Raw genomic sequence first — 20272 nt, 5'->3', positions numbered from 1 at the left:
TTGAGTAACTTTGAAAAGCCAGGAAGAGGGATCTCCTCCACTAAATCTTGGAAAATCAAGCTTTAGATTCTTCAGGGGAATGTTAGGAAGAACATTGGTAAGTAATTCTTCTTGATTTGCTAAGGGATTGTAAGCGAATTGAGTGAATTGACTTTCGCTGGATTCAAATTCTGACGATAATTTGTCTAATTTCGGTTGCATTGGGAGAAGAAAAGCCATAAAATCCTCGCGCATTTGCGTTGCAAGGTTGCTAGTTGCGCATTTAATTCATCTGTTGCGGCATCAGATTGGGAATTTTGGCGAGCTCGTGTACCGTCAGCCATGAGAGTAGAACAATGAAAGCACCAATGATGCTTCTTGGTTTCAGAGTAATGGCGATACTCTGTTTTTTCAAGAATTTTGATAAGAAGAAGAAGAGGAAGGAGAAGAAGAGGAAACGAAATAGACAGAGAAAATTCTTTGTTGTCCTCTTCAATTACAGAACAGATGTCTTTATACTAAACTGATTACAACTGTAAACTAACTCTAGTTACAACAAACACTAACTAACTAACTATGATTCTAACTAACATTCACAATCTTTTCTTCTTGAATAAGCTTCCATCTACTTAGGAACATAGTCAGTCATCGATCTTGGCTGGGCTTTGTTTCTCAGCTGTCTTACTCTTCCTGATGTAATGTGTACCTGATCAGTTTGTTCTGTTTTTTGCTCCAACAATGTATCATTGCACCCCTACTTGTCACACAGAAATTAAAGAAGCATTCTTAACAAAAGTTGTCATTCAAGCCACGTCTAAACTGAATTAAAGGCCACTAAACTAAATTAAGGCCCCCTGTCCTAAACAATTACTAGCCAATGAAATGAAATGAATGTTTACCATAATTTCATTCATTTTCTCAGAATCAGGCCAGGATGGAATACAATTAGAAACTACATTTTATTTTTTCATCTCTAACTCCTTCATGCATTCTTGAATTCGGTTCAGAAATAATATGGTCTATCATATCACATTCATACAATTTTCATATGTAACTTCAGAAAATTCTCAATTTTCTGCCTGCGTTTCTTAGGTTTTCGATTTTCTGATCAAATCTCAGTATCTAGACCTCGGATGATTATTATGGCTAAACAAAAAAGGACATGAGAAATTGAAGAACATAAGGCTGCATCTTAAATCCTAAGACGATCAAAATAGTCTTGATAAGAAGGAAAATCTGAGGTTTCATCCGACCAATCAGGTGACTGCTGCGTGAATGGCATCGGTGAGGTGAGGGACTGTCCTCAATCGAACTCAGACCCACCATGCTAATCCTCCTGCAAAAGTGCAACATTAAGTTTTGAAGATCAGTGACCAAAATAGAGAGTTGAATATAATGCATGCTGATAGTCTATGTTGCATCAATACAAGAAAGAAGGTCAGAATCTTACAGTGTCGGCGTAAAAAGAAGAAAGATATGCGGATTTGAAAATTTTTTTACCCAATTCTTAAATTTAATAATATAGGATAACAAATAATATATTAAAAATTTAACTAGATTAAGTAAATATAATGTCTTCTTTAATATAAAAATATTAATACTAAGATAGATGAAACTCAAAACGTAATAGTAAAGTTGGGGTGATATTATTGAAAAAAAAATATAGATAAATGAGGTCTGGAAGTGTCACAGCGAATCCTGAAAAATCAGAATCGGACAAACGTCTCACCCAGGTACTTTGCCCTTTCAGATGAATACGTGTAACATGGCTTCCAGTATAAATCATGCAACGATCAAGATTGAATGTCCCAAGAACCCATTGAAGATAAGGTTGGAATGGTTAATTTTGAATTTTGAAATTGAAGGTGTAGCCCACCACATGAATGGTTCATACAACTCAAGCTGGTCCCATGTATGTTTGTGCAATGTTAGTGCGAGTAAGCATTATCTCACTGTCTGGTATATTTTAAACAAACACATATTCGGGGAAAAAAATCATATTCCCGTTAAAAAATGAGGCATCAAAAGCTTCAGAAATAAATCAGAGAAGCAAAAGTGCAAGTGTGTTACCCATCAGATGTCATGTAAATATAGTATCCTCTGGTCATGAAGGCAACTTGCTCTGTGTTTAATCCGGTGAAAGTAAACATGCCGATTTGTTTGATAATGTGACTCCAATCACCTAGTGTACCTGCCAAACCATTAAAAGAAAATAATTGGTATCATCATCAGGGTATGTTAGCCCAAGGGTACAACAAGTACTCCCATTGAAATGTTTTGATGATTAACAAACTCAATTTGTTATAAAAAAAGGTTTTCTACACTAATGATTTTCATTGGCAAAGTTATTGTGTTCATAGCTTTAGCATCCTCGAGATTGAATGACAAATGACAAATCATTCAAGCTCAAAGGCATGAAAAAGGCATCACCATCACAAAGGCAAGTCAAAGACAAAAGAAGACCAACACAAATGAGGTATTCAAAGACAAGGTTGAACTCATGCCCAACAATGATGGCAATCAACTCAAAAGTTCAAGCTTGACTCAAGCATCAATGGAGTTGAGTGAAGACATGTCAAAGCCTCTACAAGGTACCTACAAGATTGAAGACCAAGTAAAATTAGAATGTAAATGGTCCTTCATGTATAGTCTAGGTCTATGGCACAAAGGAGAGTTAAAATCAATCTAAGTAGAACTTAATGGGTTTGTGAATATTTATAGTAGTGTCCCAATATTGTTGGACCCTCATGACATTCCATTTAACTTGATAAAATAAAGTTCTAAAAGCCCAAACAATATCAGCAAAAAATATAAGAAAAAACTGCTGTGCACAGGCTTCTCGGAACTCCGAGAATATTCTCGGAATTCTCTGAGCTCCGAGAATGGTTCCAGGTTAAAAATAATAATGGGCCTACGGCTTGCTCGGAGCTCCGAGCCCGGACTCCGAGAAGACCGTTGGGGAGCTTAAAAAAGGCATATTTTCTCCCCTCTATTTATATGAACCTTGGGACTTTTGGGGAACTATCTAAGGAGTTTACAAAATATTCTAAGAGCACTAAAAAGCATTCATTCTCCTTCTCCTCAAGATTTTCACTCTCCATCTCTCTCTTGTGCCTTTACCTTAGATTATTCTTGAGAGATTTTAGGATTTTTCATTTGGTGATCTTTTTCTTGTGAGAGTGAGTGAGCTTTACATGTAATTAGCCTATCTAGAGGCAAGCAAGCTAAAACCTTTCATTTTCTTTATATTTGGCACAAAGGGCACCGTAGAAGACCCTTGGAGCTCGAAGCTCGATTTGTACAAGGCGGAAGGAATGCAATATTTAAGTTCCTTGGAGAAGATAGTGGAATCCTCAAGGAGAGCAACTTGAGAAGAGTGAAGTAGGTCTTGAGCTAAGACCGAACCACTATAAAAATCTTTTTGTCAAAGCTTCTTTGTCTCTTCACTTCTTCTCTTGTGGTAAGCATTTTACTCTTGCTTTGAATCATATTTTTAATTTCTTATTCAAGCTAAAACTAGTGCAATCAAAGTTTTCAAAATCCTTAAAATTTGAAAAGACACCCAATTCACCCCCTCTTGAGTTGCTAAGAGGAATTTCATTTGGTATTAGAGCATAGGCTCTTACATAGGACTTTTCTTTGAAAACCTATAAGGAAAAAATCTAAATGGCAACCTTTTCTCATAGCAATGAGGGACAATCCACTACTAGACCTCCCTTATGCAATAGCTCAAACTATCCATATTGGAAAGCTAGAATGAAAGTATTTTTGAAATCTTTAAATTTTGATGTTTGGAGAAGCATCCAAAGTGGATATAAAGAACCTAGTACTAAAATGGACCTATGGGATGAAAATGAAAGAAAAGAGTCCACTATCAATGCAAAAGTAATGAATGCCTTGATTTGTGCCTTATCTCCCGAGGAGTTCAATCGAGTGTCTACTCTTGAAACCGCTAAGGAGATTTGGGATATGCTAGAGGTAGCTCATGAAGGGACAAATCAAGTGAAAGAGTCCAAGATGAATCTTCTCTATAGAGAGTATGAACTATTCATGATGGACCCTAATGAAACCATTGCCGAAATGCATACTAGGTTCACAAACATAACAAATGGTTTGAAATCATTAGGTAAACAATTGTCCAACAAGGAATTAGTTACCAAAATACTTAGGTCTTTACCTAAAGATTGGGATCGCAAGGTCACCGCCATTGAAGAAGCAAAAGACTTATCAAGAATGGGCTTAGAAGACTTAATAGGTTCTTTGATAACTTTTGAAATAATTTTAAAAGGAAGAGAAACCCTAAACAAACAGAAGGATGATATAAAAAAGAAAGGAATAGCTTTTAAAGCAAGAGTTGAGAGTGAAGAAGACATACAAGATGATGATTTTGCTCTCTTCACAAAGAGATTCAAGAAATTTCTTAAGTTCAAGAGAGGAGGCAACTCTAGCCAAGGAAGAAATAGGCCTTCAAACAAAGAGGAGATGAGATGCTATAAGTGCAACAAGGTTGGTCATATAAGGCCAAATTGCCCACTCATCAACAACAATGACAAGAATAAGAATAATAGAAGAAGTGGCAAAAAGACTTTGTGTGCGGCGGCTTAGGATGAAGGAAGTGCTTCATCTGGAAATGAATCCAACGGAAAATATGAAGATGACCTTTGCTTCATGGGACTCGCCGATGTGACACAAGACGTCTCTGTATCTGAGGTAAATGATGTTGATGATATGTCTTATGAATTCTCTAATGATGTACTATTAATTGCTTGTGAAAAACTTCATGAAAATTTGGATTTACAACTTGCCAAAAATAAAACCATGAAAAAATCCTTGCAAGATATAACTAGGGATTTTGGGCTCTTGAAAAAAGAACTTGATTTGCAAACCAACACAAGTGAAAAATTGATTGTGGAAAACATAGCCTTAAATGAAGAAGTAGACAGATTAATTTTCGAAAACAAAAGCTTGAAAGAGGAGAATGAGAAACTTGTTTTGAAATGCAAAGAAGTTGATTTAACGTTTAGAAAATTCTCATGTTGAAAAATTAAACTAGATGAAATTCTTGAAAATAAGCTTGTCTCTCTAGAAAAAGTTGGTCTTGGATACCAACCCCTTTCTAAAGGAGAAGCCTCATTCAAGAATAAGTTTGTAATGTATTCTTCTCACATGCATGCTAGCACTAGTGCATTTGTCCCTACTTGTCACTATTGTGGTAGAGTATGACACTTAAGGTTTGCATGCAATGTTAAGAAATCAAAAGCATCTAAGTTTATTTGGGTTAGAAAAGATGAGCTTTATGATGTTGCTAACTTTGAAGGACCAAAGAAAAAGTGGGTACCTAGAACTTCAACATGAGCTTTGATTCTTGTAGGTGTGCTTGAAAGAAAAACCCTCAAATGACAAGTGGTTCTTGGATAGTGGTTGCTCAAGGCACATGACGGGAGACGTAACCAAGTTCGCCTTCGTCATCATGAGCCATCAAGGAAATGTCACATTTGGGGATGAGACAAGAAGCAATATCATCGGTGAAGGTACCATCAAAATTAAAGATATTAAAGTTGAACATGTTTTGCTTGTTGGTGGTCTTTCATTTAATTTGATAAGCATTAGTCAACTATGTGATCTTAGTCACAAAGTTCTTTTTGAAAAAAATAGATGTAAGATTTTGAATGCTAAGAATAATGAAGTTGAATTTGTTGCATATAGATATGGTAATATGTATTCATTAGCATTTGAAGACCTTCAAAATCAAAACATCCAATGTCTCTCCACCATGGATGATAACTCTTGGTTATGGCATAGGAGACTTGGTCATGCTCATATGGATTTGATTTCAAGATTGTCTTCTAAGAATCTTGTGAGAGAGTTACCTAAACTCAAATACATTAGAGATAAAGTTTATAGTGCTTGCATTCATGGAAAACATGCTAAAGAATCTTTTAAACCCATAAGTGTATATCTACCTCTTATCCAATACAACTCCTTCACATGGACCTATTTGGTCCCATGAAGACTCGTAGTAGAGGAGGAACTAGATATGTATATGTAATTGTTGATGACTACTCTAGGTTTACTTGGGTGTTATTTTTAACTAGTAAAGATGAAACCTTTAAGAAATTTGTCGACTTGTGCAAGAGAATTCAAAATGAACAACGGATTTTCATAAATAAAATTAGAAGTGATCATGGAACCGAGTTTGAGAACATTGAGTTTGATACCTTTTGTAATAAAAATGGAATCAAGCACAATTTCTCGGCTCCAATAACTCCCCAACAAAATGGGGTAGTTGAAAGGAAAAATAGATCACTTATTGAAATGGCTAGAATCATGTTCAATGAGCACAATGTTCCAAGAAACTTTTGGGCGGAAGCCGTTCACACGGCTTGCTATTTTTAAATAGAGTGTTCATTAGACCTCACCTTAACAAAACACCTTATGAACTATGGAGTGGAACACCCTCCAAAGTTAGCTATTTCAAAGTTTTCGGTTGTAAATGTTTTATATTAAACATGAAAGACACCTTGCACAAGTTTGATTCAAAATCCGATGAAGGTATCTACTTAGGCTATTCAACCCATAGTAAAGCTTATAGAGTCTATAACAAAAGAACTCAAATTGTTGAAGAATCCGTGCATGTCAAATTTGATGAGTCATTTGAACCTCCTAAAGTCATTAATGAAGATGATGATGGTGCCAATCTTCTAGAGCCACATAGTCAAGTAGAATCCATTGTTCAACCCTTAGAAAATCTTAATTTAGAAGGTCAACCTATAGAAGAGCTTGAAGTAGAAGGTCTTATCAAACATAGTAAAATCATGTCTAGTCACCCTTCTACTCAAATCATAGGTGAAACCTCATAAGGAGTCAAGACAAGATCTCACTATAGGAATGTTTGTGCCAACATTGCCTTTATCTCCCAAATAGAACCCAAGTCCATAAAAGAAACCGAAAATGATGAATTTTGGATGGTTGCTATGCAAGAGGAACTAAACCAATTTGAGAGAAACCAAGTATGGAGGTTAGTTCATAGGCCTAGTGATCACCCGGTTATTGGGACTAAATGGGTGTTTAGAAACAAACTCGATGAGCATGGAGATATTCAAAGGAATAAAGCTAGATTGGTAGCCCAAGGTTACAACCAAGAGGAAGATATCGATTATGATGAAACCTTTGCTCCGGTTGCTAGATTGGAAGCCATAAGGATGCTACTTGCATTTGCATCCCATAAAAACTTTAAGTTGTATCAAATGGATGTGAAGAGTGCATTATTAAATGGGTATATTATGGAGGAAGTTTATGTTGAACAACCTCTCGATTTTGAGGATTTCAAATACCCTAATCACATATATAGGTTGGACAAAGCCTTGTATGGTCTAAAGCAAGCTCCTAGAGCTTGGTATGAGAGGCTTAGCTCCTTCCTATTAGATAGTGGCTTTCAAATGGGCACGGTTGACAAAACCTTGTTCATTAAAAAAAAGAAAAATATATGCTTATTGTTCAAATCTATGTAGATGATACAATATTTGGTACTACTAATGATAAGATGTGTGAAGAATTCGCACAAACCATGCAAAAAGAGTTTGAGATGAGTATGATGGGAGAGCTTACATTTTTCTAGGACTTCAAATCAAACAATGTAAAAATAGAATTTTCATCAACCAAGAGAAGTATACTAGGAAACTCCTTAAGAAATTTAGCATGGATAGCTCACAAATCAAGCCAACTCCTATGAGCACTTCCACCAAATTAGAAAATGATGAAATTGGCAAACCGGTTGATGAGAAGAAGTTTAGAGGAATGATAGGTAGTCTATTATATTTGACCGCTAGTCGGCCGGATATAATGTTTAGCGTGTGTATTTGTGCTAGGTTTCAATCGGCTCCTAAAGAGTCTCATTTGAGTGCCGTTAAGAGGATATTTAAATATCTCAAAGGAACTCCTTCTCTAGGTTTATGGTATGAACGATTGAATGAATTCAACCTAGTAAGATTTTCGGATGCCGACTTTGCCGGTTGTAGAATTGATCGAAAAAGCACAAGTGGCACTTGTCAATTTCTAGGAAGGTCTCTAGTGTCTTAGTTTAGCAAGAAACAAAACTCCGTAGCCTTATCTACTTCCGAAGCTGAATATATTGCGGCCGGAGCTTGTTGTGCACAAATCCTATGGATGAAGAACACTCTCATGGACTACAATCTTGCATTTAGTAATGTTCCAATCCATTGTGATAATACAATTGCCATCAACTTGACAAAGAATCCAATTCAAAATTCTAGAACCAAGCACATAGAAGTAAGGCATCATTTCTTAAGAGATCATTCTCAAAAAGGGAATATTAAAATTACGTACATCCACACCAATGAACAATTGGCAGATATCTTCACAGAACCCCTTAATGAGGATAGATTTTGTGACCTTAGGAGTGGATTCAACATTTAGAGTTTGGATCAAGTCAAAGAGTTTGCACATGGAGCATGAATAGAAGACAATATTCTCTTTGTATATATCTATATGTATATATATATATATATATATATATATATATCTTGTTTTGATAGTGACTACATGGTGTAAGATGATCAAACCTTAAGTCTAGAACTCACTCAATTGGTGCCCATAGCCCACTTTGTTCAAAGGGGGGAGTCGGTACCGTCACCCTTAATTAAGACACCTAATCCTTTGGCCCTGTGCCGTCATCTAAGCGTTCGGTAAGTCATATGTGTGTTTCATGCATTGGATCATAGTTTGAATTTGCAAGTCACCTATATACATATCTATCTATGTGTATGTGTGTATCGTATTATGCGTGTTAAGAGGGACCCTATGTGTATTTGTCTAAAATGTTATGAGTAAATGCCTTTGAAATGTCACTTATAAGCCTATGTAAATGTGTCACCTATACATTTACATCCATTAAGTGCTTCCTATTAATACAAAAAAAAAACACTCTTGAAACTCCGAGAAAAATGGGCAGAGGGAACCTGGAAACGTTCTCGGAGCTCCGAGATTTCTTCTAGTAGGTCCTCGGAGCTCCGAGAAAATTTCTCGAAACTCCAAGACTTACGACAGAAGAAAATAAAATAAAAAATCGTGTTCTCGGAACTCCGAGATTATTCTCGGAGCTCCAAGAATCGGGCCAGGGCCGTTGAAAACCCTGGACCCAGTTCATTTTGTTTATTTTTTTTCTCTCCTTTCCCTCTTCCTTCCACCTCTCTTCAAACCCTAACTCTCTTGGTTCCTTTTTTTCTCATTTTTCACTTCACTCTAACCATCATCCACTCTCTTCTCCCTTCCAAACCCTCATTTTTCCATCACCACCTTGTTTCTTCCTCCAAAACCCTATTTTCTCCCTTGCAAACTCGTTTTTCACCATCCAAACCCTAGGATTTTGCCCTTTTTTACTAAATCCCCATTTTCTCACCACTCTCTCTTCTTCCTTTTGCATTTTGTTTCCATCTTTCTCTCTTTCCTTCTCTTTTCCTCTCTTATCTCCTTGTTTTTCTTCACATTTAGGGTTGTTTCACTTCATTTCTTCACTCATCCTCCATCCTAGGTTTCCTCTCACCATGCCTCCTAAAACCAAAAATCTCAACATTGGAGGCTCCTCCCAAGTTGCAGATCCCGAATACGTTCCCGAGGACATTCCCAATGAAGAAGGGCCTTTACGGAAGAAGGCAAAGGCCAAGGGTGTGGTGGCCGAGGTTGTGCCCAACTTCTATTTTACTGGGGTTAAGGCCAAGAAACTCTGGGCCGATGTCAGCACTAGGGGCGTCCTCACCGGTAGGTTCATTGATCCCCCTGTCCTTCTCTATTTTGATTTACAAGCCAAGTTTGATGCCCTCCATTGGACGCCCATCCTTCATATCAACGAGCCCATTTACCCTCGTTTGGTACGTCTCTTCTACGCCAATCTCTCCATTTCCCCTTCCTACATCAAAATCGAATCCAAGGTAAAAAAAACTCTCATCAAAATCAACTATCACACCTTTGCCACACTTCTTGGGATTAGCCATGAGGGCTTCCAACACTATTTTTGGCCGGAAGATGGGACTTATTCCCTTGATGATATTGATCATGACACTGTCTATGGTCAGATTACACGGCGCTACAAACCTAATATGCCCGTGCAAGCCACCGACCTCATTCCGGTTGCGCTCATGCTCCTTAATTTCATGTACCACATCTTCATCCCTCGTGCTGGGATGCGTGAAGCCCTAAGACCCTTAGAGGCCTATATTATCTACTGCATCTTAGAGGGTCGCCAGCTTTGTCTACCTTATATTATGTTTCGCTATATGGTTCAGACCCCTGGCCGCTACCGCTCTTCCTTGCCCTATGGCATGATTCTCACCCGTGTCTTCTGCCAGTTTGGAGTCATCTTCAATGGAGAGATGACCATGACTCCTACTGCCCCGTTCGATGATCAGACATTTAACCGCATGGCCCTTAATCAAGCAATAGTTGACATTGTCTCTGATGATGCTGGTTCTAACGATGGAGCGGGAGACGACGCCGAGGCCCAGGCTGCACAGGTACCCCCGCCCTCACAGGATACTTCTCAGTTCTACACTCGCCAAGATTTGGCTCACATGCAGGAGGCCATTGAGCGGTCCATGGCCTCACAGTTTGAGCGGCTGTCTACTCATGTCGAATCTGAGATCTCCTCTCGCTTTTAGACTCTCACTACCCATGTTGATGACCAGTGGGCCGCGTATTGCCATTACCTCTCCAGTGGCCAATGGGGCTAGCAGCCGGACAGTTCTTCTCATCAGCCACCGCCGCCTCCAGAGCAGTAGATGGCTTTAGTTCTCTGATACTGGACATCATTTTGATCAGACTTCTCTTATCTCTTAGGCTCATCTATATGTTTGTATTTCACTAGGTTGTATTCGGATCGTTGGTTGTTCATATGGATCCTATTTAGGTGGCTGCTTTGATGATCGGTTGGATTTTTTTTGGGCTGTATTAGTTTATATTTCTGTCGCTGTTCTGATGTGTCGTGGACGCTATGTCCTTTGACTAGTTGTATGCACTTCTATGTATGCCATTTCACATCATCTATATATATATATATATATATATATATATCTTTCGTTTGCAGTGTGGTGTGCTTATCCGTTCTATTTTTTTTGCTCGCATACCTTGTCTTATAACTGCTTTCTTTCTTGCATTGCACCTTAGTTGTCTCATTGGCTCTCACATACCCTCTTACCTTTTGTTCCACCTTTTTGGTGATGACAAAAAGGGGAGAATATTTGAGCTCCCAAGTCATAATAATATGCATATATTGAGGGGGAGCAAAGCTCCATGCTTAGAATTTTGCAACCAATTTTCATCATTAAAATTAATGCTTTAAATGTTCAATGAAATCAATCACTTAAGGGGAGCATAAATTGTTCTATTCATCTCTCAAGGGGGAGCTCCTACCCTAAAGCAAATTGTCTTTGTCATCATCAAAAATAGGGAGATTGTTAGCCCAAGGGTTCAACAAGTACTCCCATTGAAATGTTTTGATGATTAACAAACTCAATTTGTTATAAAAAAATGTTTTATACACTAATGATTTTCATTGACAAAGTTATTGTGTTCATAGCTTTAGCATCCTCGAGATTGAACGACAAATGACAAATCATTCAAGCTCAAAGGCATGAAAAAGGCATCACCATTACAAAGGCAAGTCAAAGACAAAAGAAGACCAACACAAAGGCAAGTCAAAGGTATTCAAAGACAAGGTTGAACTTATGCCCAACAATGATGGCAATCAACTCAAAAGTTCAAGCTTGACTCAAGCATCAATGGAGTTGAGTGAAGACATGTCAAAGCCTCTACAAGGTGCCAACAAGATTGAAGACCAAGTAAAATTAGAATGTAAATGGTCCTTCACGTATAGTCTAGGTCTATGGCACAAAAGGAGAGTTAAAATCAATCTAAATAGAACTTAATGGGTTTGTGAATGTTCATAGTGGTGTCCCAACATTGTTGGACCCTCATGACATTCCATTTAACTTGATAAAATAAACTTCCAAAAGCCCAAACAAAATCAGCAAAAAATATAAGGAAAAACTATTGTGCACAGGCTTCTCGGAACTCCGAGAATGGTTCCAGGTTAAAAATAATAATGGGCCTACGGCTCGCTCGGAGCTCCGAGAAGACCATTGGGGAGCTTAAAAAAGGCATATTTTCTCCCCTCTATTTATATGAACCTTGAGAGTTTTGGGGAACTATCTAAGGAGTTTACAAAATATTCTAAGAGTACTAAAAAGCATTCATTCTCCTTCTCCTCTAGATTTTCACTCTCCATCTCTCTCTTGTGCCTTTACCTTAGATTATTCTTGAGAGATTTTAGGATTTTTCATTTGGTGATCTTTTTTCTTGTGAGAGTGAGTGAGTTTTACATGTAATTAGCCTATCTAAAGGCAAGCAAGCTAAAACCTTTCATCTTCTTTGTATTTGGCACAAAGGGCGCCGTAGAACACCCTTGGAGCTCGAAGCTCGATTTGTACAAGGCGGAAGGAACGCCGTATTTAATTTCCTTAGAGAAGATAGTGGAATCCTCAAGGAGAGCAACTTGAGAAGAGTGGAGTAGGTCTTGAGCTAAGACCGAACCACTATAAAAATCCTTGTGTCAAAGCTTCTTTGTCTCTTCACTTCTTCTCTTGTGGTAAGCATTTTACTCTTGCTTTGAATCCTATTTTTAATTTCCTATTCAATCTAAAACTAATGCAATCAAAGTATTCAAAATCTTTAAATTTTGAAAAGACACCCAATTCACCCCCTCTTGGGTTGCTAAGTGGAATTTCACTCAATCAAATGAGTCACCCACGTACATTGTTCTCCACGTAGAAGGATGAGTTTAGCCAATGCATAAAAGATTTAAGAATCGACTCTGAACTTGGCAAAATCTCCGTGATGTCGAAAAGAAACTTAAGGAGTGAAGAAAGGAAATTTCCCGCATGGCTGGTGTGGTACCCGATCCCGCGAGAGGGGCGGGGCGCGAGCCGCCGCGCCTTCTCTCTTTTGGTCTCTCGTATCCACGCGATTGGCGTGTGCATTTTAATGTTGATTTGAATTAATCTTTCCTGTGAACTTGGGATCACTAAGGCAATCCGAATTCCACACGAAAGAGACTGACAGAGTCGCCACCTAGATGTGGGATCCAGGACCCGTAATTAACCAGAAATCTAGACTCGCTACCTGGTTACGAGAATGGAAGGTATGGGGAGTTATCCGCCACATGCACCATTCCTGCCCGATAATCGGTCTTCGATTCCAAAAGCTAACTCTTTTAAATTTATTTTAAATGGCTCATTCAACTCTATGTTAATGTGCGAACTAAGTGACATGCATCCTAGAATCTAATTTCAATGTGAATCCTAGATGTGTATCTTGATTTATTAATTTGTCTGGATTCAATCTAAGTGACAGTTCTCCTAGAATTCTAATTTCATGGAAAATCCTAAGTGATTTAATTAAGCATTTACAAGAAAATTAATATATAAAACACCACAATTTGTTGTGGTGCCGACTCGCGGGTGGTATGCCGTCAGACATCCAAGCTGCCTACGTACCCAAGCCTCACTGGGATCAGAGTCGACGTAGTTCGGTGCACCTAAGCTAAGTTACATATGCCTAACTCAACTAAGACACCGACCTAGACGGGATTGACTGTTTCAACAGTTTTAGGAGAAGTTATTTAATTCAAGTTGAAGATTTTATTATCTTAGGATTTCATCTAAGATGCTATATGATTCTCATCTAAATGCAAATGGTCCCTTAGACTAATGCAGGTTTGCCTTACATCCTAGTTTACTAGGCTTGTCCTAGGGAAAGATTGGGTGACTAGTGTAACTAGACCTATGGCACGGTTGCTATACATAGCAAGCGTCCGTGATGAGGCCGGACTCCTAACTCTAGGACTCCCTAAAACCTAAGACTCCCTAAAACTTAGGACACGACACGACACGACACCAGTGTTCCTAAATTGGGCTCTAAGGGTTCCTAAAGGAATTTTGAATCCACCGGCTCTTGGGAATCTCGAATTCTTTTGGGTTTGTGGAAACTTTTAGAGTTTTCTTGAAGCTTTTATTATCTGAAGGTATTTAGTGTGTTTGGTAGCTTTTAAAGTTGTTTATTTAGAAGGTTTTAGTTTCATTTGAAATTTTTAGTGGTCTTTTGGTTAATGGCTTTTAACGGATTTTTATCAGTGGATTTTAAATGGGTGAATTTTAGTTTTGTTAATTTTAGGTTGGATGTACTTTAGATTAATGTCTTTCGATTTTGGTTTGGAAAATGACGTTAACACAACCAAGTTTTGACAATTGCACAAATTCGACAAACCATTGACCATTAAAAGATCTGACAAATGCAGCCCACTAAAACTGTCGTAACTCTTTAACCGCTTGGCCAAATTCAACGTACAAACATGCGTTGGAAAGATCTTTTATAGGGCTACAACTTTGTAGTTCTCCATTGTTTGTAAATCTGTGATTTAGAGGTTCGAATTTGTGTTGCAAACAAAAGGACAGCAACATTAAACTGGAAATGCCTAAAGGTGTGCCGCAACCATTTTGGACTTAACTTTTTAACCGCTCGCTGTCTGATCTAGCACGAATACTCGTTGGAAACGGCACGAAAATATCTACGACTTTGTAGTTAACCATTTCCCACGATTCTGTTGTTTAGAGGTCGAAAAATCTGTTTAAAGTCTAACAGCTAGCACTATGACGGGAATGATATTGGCACCCCCATGTTTTCTTTTGATAGTTCTTATTTTTTTAGTGATTAAAAGACGGTGAATATGAAAAATGGCTTGAATGGGCCTGAGATTAGATTCAAATGGGATGTTTGAAAAAGGGGTTGTTTTTATCTACTTGGCAAGGTGGGGTATGGATATTGGGTTCTTGAGATTGAGTGGGGGCTGTTGTTATCAAATTGGAGTGGGGGCTGTTGTTATCAATTGAAAGATGGAGGTTTTGTAAGCCAAATTAAATGGGTTTTGATAATTCATGTAAAATTCAAGTTTTCTTTCTTGTAAATGTTCAAAATTTTTAATGAATTGTTTTCCCAAAAGAAATCTAAATTCCCTAACAAGCCAATGATTTCAACATCCCATTGCAAATAGGTTCTAATGACCCTAACACATTAATCATATTTAGCATAAGTGAGAACATGACCAAGGCCAAACTAGTACAAAATTAAACATGACATCAACCAAAATATACGCAAAACAACACTCAATCCTACAAATATAGAAAAGAAAATAAAATTCCAAAAGACATACCTTTTTGTAGACGATATTCCATGCAAACTTATGGAGAAGAGGGATTTGGTCTAGAGAGAGGGCTTGAATTTTCTAAGAGAGGGGTTCTCTCCTCTTTTCTTTTTTTTCCTTCTTTTCTTTGGTGAGATGAGAGGGTATTTATAGGAGAATGGGATAGGAGGTTAGGTGAGGTTAGGTGAGGTTAGGTAAGGTTAGGTGAGGTTAGGTGATGTTAGGTGAGGTTAGGTGAGGTTAGGTGAGGTTTGGATGGTTATGATGGGAGGAGAGGTTAGGTGAGGTTAGGTGAGGTTTGAATGGTTAGGATGAGAGGAGAGGTTAGGTGGTTTTGGATGGTTAGACCCAGGTCATGATCTGCCATTGATCTAACGATTTACGGAAATCGGGTCTCGGAATGGAATCAGGGTCCGGGCTATGAAGTGACCCTAGCTTATTTTGTCCCGATTGATGATCCGTAAAGTCAGATCAAGATATTAATGACCTAAAACATATAAATCAATGATAGAGGGGGTTCTCACATGGATTTAACACACTAATTTATTTGTTGATTAAAACAAAACAAAATGGGGTGTCTACAGATGCCCCTCTTTGGTAGAGATGACGTAGTCATTGAATACCAAAGTTAAAAATGACAGAACCATTTTGCGTAGTTTTAATCGACAAAGGACTCTCTAGATACAACGCACCTTAACATAATGCAAAACCTTAGATGAAACCCTAGAACTTGAATAATAATAAAAACTCGATGCGGCGCCGTTCACAAACGGGCAATTAGAGAATGAGATATCATTTTCGAATGGATTCTGAAGGGAAAGGACAAAGATCGCTCTCAAACAGTTTTTAGAAGGAGATGAGACGCCGCTCACAAGCGGGTTCAACGAGGATAAGAAGCATTCCCAAATGGACTTGGATAATGAGGCACCGTTCACAAACGGCCTCAAGGAGGATAGAAAACCATTCACAGATGGACTCGAGAAATGAGGCACCGTTCACAAACGGGCTCAAGGAGAAGACAAGACCATTCACAAATGGACTCAAGAAATGAGGCACCGTTCACAAACGGGCTCAAGGAGAAGACAAGACCATTCACAAATGGACTCGAGAAATGAGGCACCGTTCACAAACGGGCTCAAGGAGGACGATACCATTCACAAATGGATTCGAGAAAAGAGGCACCATTCACAAACGGGCTCAAGGAGAAGACGAGACCATTCACAAATGGACTCGAGAAATGAGGCACCGTTCACAAACGGGCTCAAGGAGAAGACGAGACCATTCACAAATGGATTCGAGAAATGAGGCACCGTTCACAAACGGGTTCAAGGAGAAGACGAGACCATTCACAAATGGACTCGAGAAATGAGGCACCTTTCACAAGAGGGCTCAAAGAGGACATGAGACCATTCACAAATGGACTCAGAAAATGAGACACCGTTCACAAACGGGTTCAAGGAGAAGACGAGACCATTCACCAATGGACTAGAGAAATGAGGCACCATTCACAAACGGGCTCAAGGAGGACATGAGACCATTCACAAATGGACTCAAAAAATGAGACACCGTTCACAAACGGGTTCAAGAAGAAGACGAGACCATTCACAAATGGACTCGAGAAATGAGGCGGCCCCGTTCACAAACGGGCTCGAAGAATTTAGAGATTTTTTATGAACTTGAATTTGACGTAGGATTGGATTTTTTATTTTTTATTTAATTAAGGATTTGGATTTGATAATTTTTTTTTATTTTTGGAAAATGAGGTACCGTCCGCAAATGGGCTCAAGGAGAAGATGAGACCATTCACAAATGGCCTCGAGAAAAGAGGCACCGTTCACAAACGGGCTCAAAGAGGACATGAGACCATTCACAAATGGACTCAGAGAATGAGAAACCTGTTCACAAACGGGTTCAAGGAGAAGACGAGACCATTCACAAATGGACTCAAGAAATGAGGCACCTTTCACAAAAGGGCTCAAAGAGGACATGAGATTTTTCATGAACTTGAATTTGACGTAAGATTGGATTTGTTTGAATCGGGGATTGGATTTGATGAATTTTTTATTTTTGGGAAATGATGTACCGTCCGCAAACGGGCTCAAGGGGAAGACGAGACCATTCACAAATGGGCTCGAGAAATGAGGCACCGTTCACAAACGGGCTCGACGACACAAGATAGCTTTGATTGATGAATTCAACAATGAAAAATTTAGAGATTTTTATGAATTTGAATTTGACGTAGGATTGGATTTTTTGAATTGGGGATTGGATTTGATGAATTTTTGATTTTTTGAGAAATGAGGCACCGTCCACAAACGGGCTCAAGGAGGACATGAGACCATTCATAAATGAACTCAGAAAATGAGGCACCGTTCACAAATGGGCTCAAGGAGAAGACGAAACCATTCACAAATGGACTCGAGAGATGAGGCACCGTTCACAAACGGGCTCAAGGAGAAGACGAGGCCATTTGCAAATGGGCTCGAGAAAAGAGGTACCGTTCACAAACGGGCTCGAAGAATTTAGAGATTTTCCATGAACTTGAATTTGACGTAAGATTGGATTTGATGAATTTTTTATTTTTTTGAACTCAATGAAATCGGGGATATTATGGATCGTGCCCGACAAAGATGTTGGAAACTAGGACTTTGACGAATGATGAAACGGCAAACCTTTGGAACGAAGAACCATTACTAGCAAGAATGGATTAGGAACATTTTTATGAAACTTCAACAAGATTTTTCTCAAAGAGACTGCTGGTCTTGTCTTCTGGGGATTTTGATAACTGAAACCTTGAACAAGACATTTGAGATTGGTAATTTAGAACAACGACTCTCTTGGATATTAACATGGAAAAGCGGGATCTGCTTCTTGACAGGTGTTTAGATAAACATTTCTTGACCAGGATAACTAACCGGAAGGGAATTATGAATTTGAATGGTTCATCTTTCTGAGAAATTGGCTCAACCACCATTGCATCTGAGGTTCTTCCAAGCTTAAGGTGCCTTCCTGGGGTATGATCTTTTTACGGAAGCTGGGCTTTCTGATGTTTCTACTTCTGAATTTTTCTGAGCTGATCTTCTTTGAAATGAAGTTGTTTGACTAAATTCTCGAGCTCTTTCAGGTATAATTGCAGGGAGCTGCCTAGGCCTGGCCTCCTTCACCAAGACAGTTACATCATTTGGACATAGGAACGACAATTGACTCTTTCTAAAGAGAAAACTTAGATGAAAGGCACTACTCAAAGGATTGAGCAGCCCTGAAGGAGTGAACTTAGAATAATAAAGATTGACTGACTATACTGACAAACATAGTGATGCTTCTGACTTAGTTAATGTTTTGTTTGGTAAGTCTATCCTTTCAAGGAATAGTTTTTCAATTGGTAAACACCGGACTTCTTCCTCGAAACAGTAATGCCTCAAGAATTTAATTACGACCCCTAAGATTGCTTAGCTTCAATGCCCCCAGTTTTGAGGATATCACTTGAATTTGCTTGAACTTCAGTTGATCTTCAGTCTTGATACCGGCTGTTGCCTTCTTATACTGATTCTCTTACCGTGACCAAGTCACCTCTTCAGGGTTTTTAACTTGGCGGACCACGCTAGCCTTAACTTTTGCCTGAACCACCTTTCTAGGTTTTCGATCCAGCAGGCTATCCCCTTAGCTTTTGCCTAAGCCGCCCTTTCGGGTTTTCAACTTAGCAGGGGAATGATCTTAAATTTTGCCTAGACCGCCCTTTCAGGTTTTCAGTCTAGCAGATCTTCAAACTCCGTTATTTTTCTTATTCATCATCATTTCATTTTTTTATTGTATCTCAGGACCTAGCTCATTAGTTCTGAACACCAGAAGGACTTTTATAGGTAGGATAGGGCTTTTCAAAGAATGGCTTAAGGCTCAACAAAGATTTCGACCGAACCTGTGAACAGGTCGCCTACATATCCCAAGGTAGGAATCAGGTCGTGTGTAGTTCAGGGCGAATGCCCCTAGTTTGAAGATAAATTGTTTGATTTTTTTTTTTCCTTTTTTCTTTTCTTTCTGGAACAATTAACTTCTCTTCTTTTGGAACTTGTCCCTCTCTTTTTTTTTTGAAAGGATTGAATTTCTTTTCCTTTTTGAATCGACCGAACTCGGTTCAACCGAGTTGCCTACGTACCCCAGTATAGGGATCAGGTCTCGCGTAGTTCGGGGGAATGCCCCAAGTTTGATGGGTTTTCAAGAAAATTTGATTTAGGCTCGAAGGGTTTGCAAATCGGTATTCTTTTGACATTGGGTTTTGATTTTGGGATTTAATCGGCCAAAGGAGGCCTTTCGATGTTCAGATTGGGAATCGATCTAGGTTACTAGAGTCCCTCTGGTACTGATTATTTTTTTTTCTCTTTTTTTTTTTTTTTTTTTTTTTTTTTTTTTTTTTCGCGGAGTTTGACGGCATTTCCAGGTAAGAGATAATGGATCTTCTTCTTTCAAGATTCTAATACGTGCTTTTGACTTTCATAGAGCGAAACTTGTTCTTTGACATCCTCCATCTATGGATTCGTACTCTCGATATCTGATGATCACTTTTCATTGTTTGCTCTTGAACTTTTCATCTTGAATTTGTTGGCTTTATGAATTTGAGAACCAAGGTCATTGATTGGAAATATGAAAGTTGTTTCCACTCTATGCCCCTTGTATAGCATATATCTTCTCACTTTCTTCATTTTCTTTGAGCTTTCCATCTATGTCTTGCCCCTGGTATCGGTTGTAGCTTTTCTAAACAATCTTCTTATTCTTGAAATAATTTTATCAATTCTTCACACTCTTTAGAGAGTAATGTATTTTCAATCGGCATTCACTGAATCAAAGTTTCAGTGCCAGTGTTTATCATTTCAATTTCATCTTTGAAAGGTTGGGATTGGCGCTCCTCCTCTCGTTCAAGTAATTGCTGTGACTCAAGTGGAGTTTCGTCAATTTTGTCCTCATTTGAGGAGGGAGTCTTATTTTAAGATCAGAAGCACACTTAAGAACAGACACAAGTGAACTTTTTGG

At 38.5% G+C, this 20272-nt stretch overlaps 1 pseudogene; it reads right to left on the bottom strand.

Annotated features, from left to right (window-relative positions):
• Positions 1 to 1235: 1235 nt before the first annotated feature.
• Positions 1236 to 20272, bottom strand: part of LOC143867019 (aspartate aminotransferase, cytoplasmic-like) — a 32310-nt pseudogene continuing 13273 nt past the window's right edge.

Source organism: Tasmannia lanceolata, unplaced genomic scaffold (assembly GCF_043159265.1).
Source record: "Tasmannia lanceolata isolate RefF3 unplaced genomic scaffold, GAP_Taslan_0.1 ptg000003l, whole genome shotgun sequence".
NCBI lineage: Eukaryota > Viridiplantae > Streptophyta > Magnoliopsida > Canellales > Winteraceae > Tasmannia > Tasmannia lanceolata.
Note: the sequence above shows the minus strand (reverse complement) of the source record. Positions and strands in the feature narration are given on the sequence as shown.